The sequence below is a fragment of the Rattus rattus genome, chromosome 12, assembly GCF_011064425.1.
Source record: "Rattus rattus isolate New Zealand chromosome 12, Rrattus_CSIRO_v1, whole genome shotgun sequence".
In the NCBI taxonomy this organism is placed as follows: domain Eukaryota; kingdom Metazoa; phylum Chordata; class Mammalia; order Rodentia; family Muridae; genus Rattus; species Rattus rattus.
Window position 1 is genome coordinate 63,107,746 of NC_046165.1, and position 11,692 is coordinate 63,119,437.

The following is an 11,692-nucleotide window of genomic DNA, read 5'->3' on the forward strand; positions in this document are numbered from 1 at the left end:
GGCTCCTAGTGCTCAGGCTGTGCCTGGCATGGAAGAGAGAGCCTCCTCCTCCTGACTGTCTTCAAATCAGGATGTAGAACTCTTGGCTCCTCTAACACCAAGGCTGGCTGCATGATGCCATGCTTCCCATCACGATGATAATGGACTGAACCTCTGAAACTGTAGGCCAGCCTCAATTAAATGTTTACCTTTATAAGAATTGTTTTGGTCATGGTGTCTCTTCACAGCCATAAAACTCAGACTATGACATATACCAAGTATAGACCATTGACTAAAAAATGGAGTCCATCAATGCCTCTGTAGGGAAGTCTCCCTTCATGCTGAGGTGAGACTTGTGGTGACACTGCTCTTTGGGGACCACTCCTGTCAGTGACTCCTTATGCATGCATCTATAAGTGAGATAAATAAACTCTACTGCACCAAACCATACTTGAATGGATTGTGACTTGGTCTGTGTTGATAATCCGAGGCGAAAAGACATCAGTTCATCCCCACAGGAAAGCTCCATCCAGCAATGTGATTTATTGCTGAAGTCTACAACTTAGCAATAGTTAGTTAGGTGTTAGCCAACAACCCCTCCCCCCCCGCAAACAAATAATCTAAATTAAAGACTTAGTTCATCAGATAGATTGCAGGGCTGCAATTCTGGGACAGAGAAAATGAACTCTACCTGTCACTTAGAACCTCGACCTATTGTTGTTGCTGTATCCCTTCTGCTTTGATTTTAGATGTTGCTTATACTGCCTTTTCCCTCTCTTTGTTATAGGTTAGACCTTTCAGTGACCAGTTCTGTGACACCACAATTGAGTTGTTGTTTTTTAGCAGTGACAGGAGACAGTGGAGAGAATGCTGACCATCATGGTTATGCCTCTATCAGCTGCTAATCATCGACTCCTTTGTGTTCCCTAACCCTTTCTCCTTTGTGTTCTGTTAGCCCTTTCTTCTTTATCACGTCATCAGAACGGGCACGTGAGGCCACAGTGCACCCTGCTGCATATGTGGAGCAGCTCGGTGGAATGTGGTGCTGCATTCCAGATTGGCTCAGGTTCGTGAAGGAATTCATCTTTCAATGCTTCTGTTCATCATTAGATGGGTGGTTTGTCCTTATACAGAGTGAATTTTCTGCCCCTGAGTGAAGTTAAGAGCAGGAAGAAAGAATGGTGGCTGTCCTCTCCTGTCACTGTGTGTGTGCCCACACATTCTGTCACTGTTATCTCAGTGGCCAGAGCAAGAAATGTCTTCTCTTATCTTGGCTATGTTCATGTTCTCTAAGAGCACTGTTCCTATCTCTTGGTGTCTGAATAAAACAGTGCTACTTTTTGCAAGAAGAAAGCAGGAGAGGTGTTAGGTAGAAAACACTATTGCTGCTTGTTAAGGCCTAGGCAACTGTTGCCTGTCTAGCCAGTCATTACTAATGACTGCTACTAATGTTACAAGGAACCTTTTCTTGTGTGCTGTCACTAGGAAACTTTCTCATGCCTGAGTTGAATGCATATTCTGTTTTGTTCTGTTCTTTGGTGTTCTTGGAAAACAATCACAATAAAGTCAGTCGGGACTGCTTTGTGTAGTTACCCACGATAAGCTTGGACTTGAACCAACCACCCAGCAGCACTACCTGCACCTATGTGCGAGCTTTTATGGTTTCTTGCCTTTATAAGCTGGCCCCTGGGATGGACCCCAAAAACACCATGGGAACTGACATCCTGCTTAATAGAAAGACATGTACATCCCAGTTGGCAAGTTAAGACATGAGTGTTAGGCAAGACAAGTCTCCAGCCACAGTTCAATACCCCAACCAGTGAGAGCAGGATAAAGGAACAACAAAGACACGTTCCTAAGGAAATCCCTTATCCTGATTTGTGCAATAACTTGGCACAGATGTTTGTGAATTTCAGGCTTAAAAGGCTCTATAGGATTCTAGTTGGACTTTACAATTCAGCTCCCGAGTCTGGACTGCATCACTGATCAATGTCCTGGAGAGTGCATTCAATAAATCAGCCCTGTTTGACTGAGATCAGTGTCTGAGTGGTTTGTGTGGTGACTCCTAGACCCCAAGACTGCATCCTTCCCTCTACCATGTTCCGTGTTAGCTTTCTCTGTCTCTCTCTGTCTCTCTGTCTCTCTGTCTGTCTGTCTGTCTGTCTGTCTGTCTGTCTCTCTCTCTCTCTCTCTCTCTCTCTCTCTCTCTGTGTGTATGTCTCTCTCTTCCCTCTCTCTTCTTTTTTCTTTTGTTTGTTCGTTGCTGTTGTTTCCCAATCATGGCTGTCCTGGAACTCCCTCTGTAGACTAGGTTGGCCCCAAACTCACAGATCTGAGTGCCGAGATTAAGGGTGTGTAGTAGTACCACCACCAGTCCCATGTTAGCTTTTCTTTACACAAGGTAATGTTTTTCCAAAACCACTGTCCTATGGCCTATATTAACAGTATGTATAGCCGTAAGTATGCATATATACACATGTGTGTGCACGTGTTTATTTGAAGCTGTGTCTTAGGTGCTTGTTCCTGGTGTGGCATCATGATCCAATTTAAAAGAAATCAAAAGGAAGGCGTTCCTTCCTCTACAGAGACCTACATAAGATCTCACTGTGTAGCCCTGGCTGGCTTGAAGTGTGCTATGTAGACCAGGCTAATCTCGAACTCACATAGACTACCTGCTTCTGCCTCCTGAGTGCTGGGTTCTAAGTGTGTGCCACTCACAGAACTTGTGGGAGTGGCCAACCATTGGTTTAACTTGAAGCCCACACCACGAGATGGAATTCATGCTCTATACTGCCTCTTGCCTAGGAACTGGGCACTGGCTAACACAGAGACCTAGGGTACAGCCAAACCCAAATGGCAAGAATAAAGTAAAATAAAACCAATGAAATGACTCCTAATGATGCTCTGCTGTACTCATAGACCAGTGCCATCTCCAGTTGTCATCAGAGGCTTCTTCTGGCCGAAGGTTGCAGAGGCCCACACCAGGAGAGAGAATCTAAATTTAAGATCTCCACTGGGTCCCTCCTCTAGGAGACTGGGGAATCCTGCAGAGGAGAGGGAGGAAAGATTGGAGGAGTCAGAGGGACAGAGGACACCAGGAGAACATGGCCTATTGAATTAATTAAGCAGGGTTTATATGGGCTCACAGAGACTGAAGCAGCAAGCCTGGGGCCTGTATGGGTCTGTGCCCTGTCCTCTGTGATATGTAATGACTGGTGGCTTGGTGTTTTGCCGGGGACTCCTAGGAGTGGGAAGTGCATGCATCCCTGTGCTGCCGAATGTTCTGCACTCCACCCTCTGTAGTCACTGCACACATTGACAAGGCTCTGTCTGTTTTGGAACCTGGCTGAGATGGACTGGCAGGCTCCCTACTGAGAGAAGGACTGCATGCTACTTTGAAGGCGATCCAAGGAATAAGAACCAGCACTTTGTCCTCACTCCATGTTTTCCGACTCACTTCACTTTATTAGTCTACTGGTCCCATGGATCCTCTGGTGATATAAAATAAGGAAGCAATTTTTTCTTTTCTTTTCTTTCTTCTGGCATCTGGTAATTGAACCTGGAGCCATCCGAAAGCTAGCCAAGTGTTCTAGATATGCAGTGAACTGACCCAAATACTCCCTCTCGGAGGACTAGCTTTCATGCTACCAACAGATGAATGGATAATGAAAGTTAGCACGTTTACACAACAAAATGTCATTCAACTGCTGAAAAATAAAATTATGAAATTTACAGGAAAATGACAGACCTAGAAGACTCATCCTAAGTGAGGGAACCCAGACCCAGAAAGACAAACATGTTTTTTCTATGTGGATGTTAGCTTCTAAGCCTTAGATATGTGTGTTTCGATAGAAATAACCACAGAGGCTAGGTATATAGTAAGGAACCACGGAGGATGATCTTCCAAGGAAGGGGGAAGAGAATATAACGTTATAAAGAAATAAAGGGGAAATTGGAATAGGAGTATTAAGTTGGGAGGGGTATTGGGGGACAGCCACCACTAAAGGATTTTTGAAAAGCCATATGGAAACCTACCACTATAAAACTTTCTAAAATATATACTTATATGAGAGGAATTAAAATAGAGTTACCAAATGATGAGGGAGACAATGCCCCAATTAGACACTTTATGCTACCAATTAAAGCCCCAGTAGCAGAAATGAGTTACATCGTGTTGAGTCATTAGCCAAAGGGATCTCACACACAGACCCCAACTTCATAGGCTATTGGTAATGCCATTGGTTGTTCTCCAAAAGCTGTCAGTCAGGCTCTATTGCTGGAGACACTGTTTATATCATTGAACTTGGAGAACCTTAGCTGGTGCCTAGCCAGAAGCTTCACCCCGGCTGACTAGTACTGCTCATGATGCTGCAAGGTGCCTTGTACCGTACTGGGGGAGAGAGGTAATCATCAAAATCACCTGGCTATGAGCCTGGAGATCTACAGTGGTGGCTGGCCTGCAGGAAATACTGGTGCAGGTTTCCCCAATGGAGTGACCCTGGGTGTGTCACCCTCAGGCCAGGAGTAGTTGGCCAACATAAAGCAAACTATATATTTTGTTTGTTTTGATTTTTTTTTCTTTCGAGAGAAACTACACGAAGTCAGGTAGTGGAGATCAAGAATGTGTTGGTGGAGGGCAAATAACATGATCAAAATGTATTGTGTGAGAGAAAAATTGGTAAAATAAATACAGACAAGAAAAATATTTCACTTGCGATGAACGTAGCTTGATAAGAGAATAAGCATTCCTAGGAATGTGTTGAAGTCCTTCCTGGATTCTTTTTATTGTTTACACAGGTAGTTTTCTGGTGTGTAATATGACTTCATGACTACAGAAGCAGAGATTCCTCAGAGTAGCAAACCAGATGACTTTCTCGACAGCTAACTCTTCTCTGTTGACAAGCCCTAAGGTTTTGGCTTGTGAGTAGGTTTTCAGTGAGGCTTTCTGTTGTTCACACACTATATAACCAGAATTATGTATCACTGTCTGTGTATTGTCTGACTCAAAATGGCCAACAACTGGGTTCCTTCCATAAGAGGAAATGGTTTGTGTGAGATTGCTCTCAGACCATGATGCGGGATGCTTGCACGAGGAAATGTCCGTGGAACTTACTCAGTACATTGCCTCTTCTTTTTCCTTTTGGCACATGTTCATCTGTTATCAGCTTAGTGAGGGAATCAAAAGCTAAGAACTGCTGATGGCTCTGTATAATACTAAGCTCCAGCAGTGGAGAATCCTAGCAGTTCTTCTCGGCCTTGACACAGCTTCGAAGACAGAGACGAAAAGCTTAACATGGAAAGACCTTTGAGCAAACAATTTTGATTGTCAATGACACAGAATTTGGAATGGCCAGGGAAGGGAGTTTTAATGAGTTATTGTCTAGATTAAGTTGACCTGTGAACATGTCTGTAAGTGATCATCATGAGTTAATTATATTACATTAACTCCGTATAACGTGAGTTAATACTGTTGGCGACACCATTCCCTAGGCAGGGAAATCCTCAACTGTGTGGGAGTGAGAGGGGGAGCCAAGCACAGCATCTTGTGCTCATCCTCTCTGCTCTTTACTACTGGAGGTGATGTTTCAGGTTTTTCCCACCTCCTGGGGTGACAGACTGTAACCTGGAATTGGGAGCTAAGAGGTCCTTTCTCCTAGGTTGCTTTTGTCAGGGTATTTTGTCACACTGAGTGAAAGGAGAGTAAGATACCATCTGTCCATTTTTCCTTGAGGCATGGGCAAAGGAACCCCAGTTCATGTGCTATTTGAACATGGTTCGCCTGCTAGGGTACCAGGAAGGAAACAACTGGAAAAATAGATGACAAGGCAATTTGGGGAAGGATTTCTACATTCTTGTTCCATTTGGACGCTTACCTAGATTCTAGATCAACTGAGGAAAGCTGAATGTAAACAGTGGGGAAGTAGCTATTTCATTGAGTTTTTATTATTTACTGCCTTTCCAACCTTTATTCTCTCCTAATCCATTCCAACCCCCAACACTAGGTAGGAGAGAGAGAAGGTCAGAGCGGGAAGGGGGCGTGTACCTCATTAGACTACTTCCTGTTGATTTCCTTATCACTGGACTCCTTGGAGCAGGTTCAGGCTTCGTTGTTAGGATATCTCCACCTTCCTCTTCTCCCGAGTTTTGCTCATGACCACTTTACAAACCTCAACAACAGGAGCCAGCAGCAGCAGGGGGAGCAGCAGCCACCCCAGGCCCTCTCAGGCCTTTCCTTTTAACCATCTCCTGAGTCCCTAGAATTCTAAACACGAACTATCTGCAGTTGGCCAAAATTATGCCCCTGTTAGGGCATGGGGCAAATCATAATCACCTGCTGTGAAGCAGTCTCTTACCGCACACCAGGATTAAAACAAAAATCATATTCATATAAGATAATATAACTGGGCTTTTAAAGAAACCAGAACTCTCACTATAAGTCTGTGCATACCAGCCAGGTTCTTCAGCAAAGTGTGCTGGAAACACACTTCTTCCAGTGCTTGCGATTCCTGTGTTTTATGGTCTGGATGTCTGAGTTGTGATGTGAGAAATTATTCCACCTGGAGAGACAGGTATGAAAGCAGGTCTTAGAGGGCCCCATGGACACCTCACCATCTCCATGCCTCAGACCTGCTTTTCTTATTAGTACAGATTCCAGTTTTGTTTCCAATGCTTCGGTAGCTTAAAGTGTTGAGTTCCATTTTTAACTTCATGAAGATGGGTTTTGTGATCACAAATGTGGTCTAACGTGTAGGACTTCAATGTGGGTAGACAACTGAGGTCAGATTTATCAGATATTTCCTGGTCCTTTTACATTGAAATGTGGCTTACGGATTTTCATTATGTTTGCCCTGGCCATTTCTGATAAAAAAGTCACTGAAATTTACAACGAAAATAGCTTCAGATGGAGGGACAAAACCAATCCTTATTTCCTCTTTAAATATTGTATAAAGTATGCAATACCTTGGTTTTTATTTTTATTCCTGACATGTTTCCTTGCTTTGAAATCTAGTCACCTTGTTCCCATTGTTTATTACAAATGAAATATTTATGTCTTTGCAGCAGTGTCTTTGTGTGCTTAGTGTAGTGACGACCTCCTCTACCTCATGTTGGCTATGGAGGCCTCCTCTATCTCATGCTGGCTATGGAGGCCTCCTCTACCTCATGCTGGCTGTGAAGGCCTCCTCTACCTCATGCTGGCTATGGAGGCCTCCTCTACCTCATGCTGCATAGTTCGACTTTGTAGACCATGGTATCATGGCCATGTGGGCTCACTGAGAAATGAGACAAAAACACAAGGCGAGAAGGAAGTCTGTAGGAAGGAAGCAAGATCTGTGCTGAATAATTTGGACCTGGGCTGAAATCATGCCCCAGCCGATTGTTTTCTGGCGAACCCTTGCTCAGGATGTGGAGAAGCCAAGGTCAAATGGCACCTGAAGCGAAACGGTGTTGAAGGAGAACCTGGGGCACAGCCTGTCCATTCCTCCAATGCAGCAACAAGGGGAGCGCGTGTGGCAACCTCCCAAGCACAAGTGGCTCTCAGAGGACAGGGGAGCATCTGCTCTGTTGAACCCCAGGACTGGGAGAGAGAGTCTCCATCGATGCATATTTCAAAAGGAAAGAGTCTGTTAAAGGAGGCACGCAGAGGACTGAATGATAGGGAATACGCTAGCACACACATCTTATGGAAGGTATAACACTGTGCACCGAGTATAAAAAGACATTGTCCAGCACAGGTCACTAGATGCTATGCAGCAGAGACGCTGTCATTGAGTGTGACTTCTTGCTTGTCTTTAGAGAGCCAGGGCCACACTGTCAGAACAGTCAACTTCTCACAGAGGCCAAGGCTCTTCAGGCCCCACCCACAGAAGTAGCGCATCAGCCATCTCTGTGAACCCTTAGCTCCCACATTCAGTGTTCCGGGTGCTTTTTCTTTCACTGCTCCAGACTCAGCTGGCGATACCGTCTCCACTTTCATAATGGTGAACAGGCCTGCGTGCGGTATGTGTGGTCACTTTCCAAATTGCACAACATGATCATAGTTTGTTTATTTGGTTGGGTTTGCATTGTGCCTGTTTCAAAATTCTGGTGTGGTCATATATGCTTTCCCATCATGGCGGTTTTCATCCTTGTTAATATGGTTTCTCCAAGTTGATTTTTTATTTTTCTTTTTTTCAAATATGACTCTCTTAAACTTCATTATTGTTGTTACAAGTGTAGACATGATACTGATACAAAACACATCTTATCATATATTTATCATTATGTCATAAAACAATTTTATTAAAAGCAAGCCAATTTTATTTATTAATGTATTTATTTATCAATATTTATTGATAACTGGATGCATTCATATTTATTAGTAAGGTGTGCTCACGGGTGCAGGATCACTCTGATGTCCTAACATTATGGCTCAGTCTTTCTCTCGGCGTGGGACCATGGCCTGTGAGCCTCGCCATCAGCACACTTCACATTTTGCTCCATATCTTTATGTGAGACATGGATCTAGAAATGGCTGGATGTTGGCATTTTCTTTAGTTGCATATAGGTTAGTTACAGCAGGTTAGTCAGAATTATAACCTCTCTATATGCTTTTTTGTTTGTTTGTTTGTTTGTTTTAAAGACAGGGTTTCACTGTGTAGCTCTGAATGTCCTGGAACTCACTCTGTAGATCAGGCTGGCCTTGAACTCACAGAGATCAGCCTGCCTTTGCCTTCAGACTGCTGCGATTAAAATTGCGTGCACCACCACCCAACCTTCCTTATACTTTATTTGGAAATTAAACGAGAATAAGATGCAGGGGTTGGGATTTAGCTCAGTGGTAGAGCACTTGCCTAGCAAGCGCAAGGCCCTGGGTTTGGTCCTCAGTCGAAAAAAAACAGAAAACAAAACAAAACAAACAAACAAAAAAACCCAAGATGTGCTAGTGCAAGAACCTACCTAGTGTGGTGTGACAGCAAGTCATATAGAAAGTTATAACAGAAGGAAAGAAAGACTTTTTAATTATAACTGCAAACAAGGTCTTGCATAACCCTTACATTGTTGTTAATATTTTTTCAACAAATTCTTATTTATTAGATCTAGTAACATATTTTATTGAATTTACAATATATATTTACAAATTTTATTCACTTATCTATTTCTTCATAATCTTGTTAACATACAGTTTTAAAAATTAGCTATTTTTTGAGACTATGATTTAATTACATCCCTTCCACTTTTTCCTTTCTTTCCTTCAATCCTCCCATATACTCCTCCTTGCTCTCTTTCAAATTCATGGCCTAATTTCATTAATTGTTCTCTCTCTGTGTACTCTCTCTCTCTCTCTCTCTCTCTCTCTCTCTCTCTCTCTCTCTCTCTCACACACACACACACACACACACACACACCCCCCATACAGTTATATTCCTAAACACAGAAATACTACCTTTTCAGCCTATATAATGTTACTTATATGTATGTTTTCAGGGCTGACCATTTGGTATTGGATAACCCATTGGTGTGTTAATTGTGGGGAAGTCTATTTCTCCTGCTCCCAGCATTCCTTAGTTGCCTGTAGGTCTTTGTGTAGGGTTGAGGCCTCATGGGCTTTTCCTCACCCATGTCCACTGATGTCCTTCTTCAGCTCATGCTTATTCATGTTCTTTGAAAAATTCATGTGTGCATACCACGATCTTGTTTGTAACCACCCTCCTCTTCCTTTCTAATTACCCCATACAGCCCATCATCTCTTTTCCAGCTTTACGTCCTTTTTATTTATTTATTTATTTATTTATTTATTTATTTATTTATTTATTTATTTATTTAGATCCAGAGTCCAATTAGTGCTGCACATGTATACATGGGTGTGGGTTCATCCACTGGGGCATAGTGACCTACCTGCGGTCATGCTCCTGAAGAAAAACAATCCTCTCTCTTCCAGCACCCACACTGTCAGTAAGGAAACCTTCTTCAAGTCCATGCTTGAGTGCGTGTGTATGTGTGTGTGTGTGTGTGCGTGTGTGTACGCCATGTGTGTGCTGGTGCATGAGGAGGCTTTCTCTGCAGCTGGAGTTACAAGCGGTTGTGCTCTGCCAGATGAGGGTGCTGGGAATTGAACTCAGGTCCTGTGGAGGAACAGCGAGCTCTGAATCACGGAGACGTCTTTCAAGGCCCAGACTCTTCTTCTGGGTCCTTTCAACTCATAGTCATTTACTTATGAAGTTTTTGTATGTATTTCTAGCTATAATCTTTCAGTATTTTCCTTTCTGTCCTCTGATCATCCTGACTCTGTGGACTTGTGTCACAATCATTGTTCCTTCAGACAGTGTATTCCATTCTCTCATCTTGTTTCCACTACAGAGTACTGACATCCTACTGCAGTTGCCCGCAGGGCACAGCTATGCTGTTCTGATTGGCCTTGTCCACTACCCTTCCCTTCTTTCCTTTCGTCATATTCCCCCCTTCTTCTCTCCCTCTCTGACCCTCTTTTCTTTCAACTGCTTACTTCCACTTCATCAGTTTCTTCTGAGACCTTCAGGCCATAGCCTAGTTCTCCCAGCCAGGCCCCATGTCTTGAAAGCTCTAGAGTCTTTATAATAACGCCTCCACCCAGAGAAAAGGTGTTTAAATTATTAGCCTGTGGGAGAATATTTTAGATTCAAACAGCAGCAGCAAAACACCAACCAGAAGTCCTCAGAATCCTGCCCCGTGAAACCACATTTAGACTACAGGGAAGAAAGAGAACATTCAAAGAGAGTTAGATTTAAGGAAACCGACAAGCTTACGGGGGGGGAGAATGGCAATTACACTGAATTTCTCATTAACGGCGTGCAGACGAAACTACCAGGTTGAACTCTGGTCCTCATTCTCTGCAGAGACTTAAAAACAGACTTAAAAGCAAGACATGGGCAAAAGTGCATGGAGTTTTTGAAAACTCAGAAACCAGGCATGCAGTAACCATTTTAAGTTGCCGGAGGTCACTTCTCTCTAGCTTGTGGATGGCAGGCAGCTCGGCGTACCTGGCAACGTTCTGCTGCGAGAGCCACAGAGAGGGCGGGGCAGTCTGCGATGGGCCAGAGGGTACTCGGCACCAAGGAGGCCCACTCAGCTTGGGCAAATGAGAGGAGTCTGGTTCTTTCTTCCTTGGTGAGTGTAAGGAAGGGACCACATTCTGTTGGTAGTCGTTCATCTCTTTTTGGCCGCTAAGGTTTCTTCTGAACACATTCAGTATAATGCAAACTCCTAACCAGAACACATTCTGGTCTGCAGGGGCTGTCAAAGACTGGTGTTCGCCATCTTACTTGGGGTGCTGTCATCTTGGCATTCGTTGGATACCTCAAGCAAGAGAAGACCCTGCAGAGCCATATAGAGACACCAGAGGGCAGCAGAGACTCTAAGCTGAAAAAGAACCAGACAGGCTTCTGGCTGGGATGTGAACTGCACAAACCAGAGAAACCCGAGAAAGGACCGTGTGCTGACCAGAAACGATTTTCAACTAGTACAAGAAGGCTGAAGAAAGCTCACAGCCAGAACTTTCTAGAGTTAGCTTCATAGCTACAGAAAAAGCAACACCTAACCCAACAGCAAACAATTTAATTTAACAGATTATTTTCTAAGTCGCTATGTATCTGTGCTCATGCCAAGTGTGTGTAGGAAACCTTGAAAGCCAGAAGAGGGCGCCAGATGCTCTGGAGCTTGGGCTATAGGTGGCGTGAGCTGCAGATAGGGGTCCTCT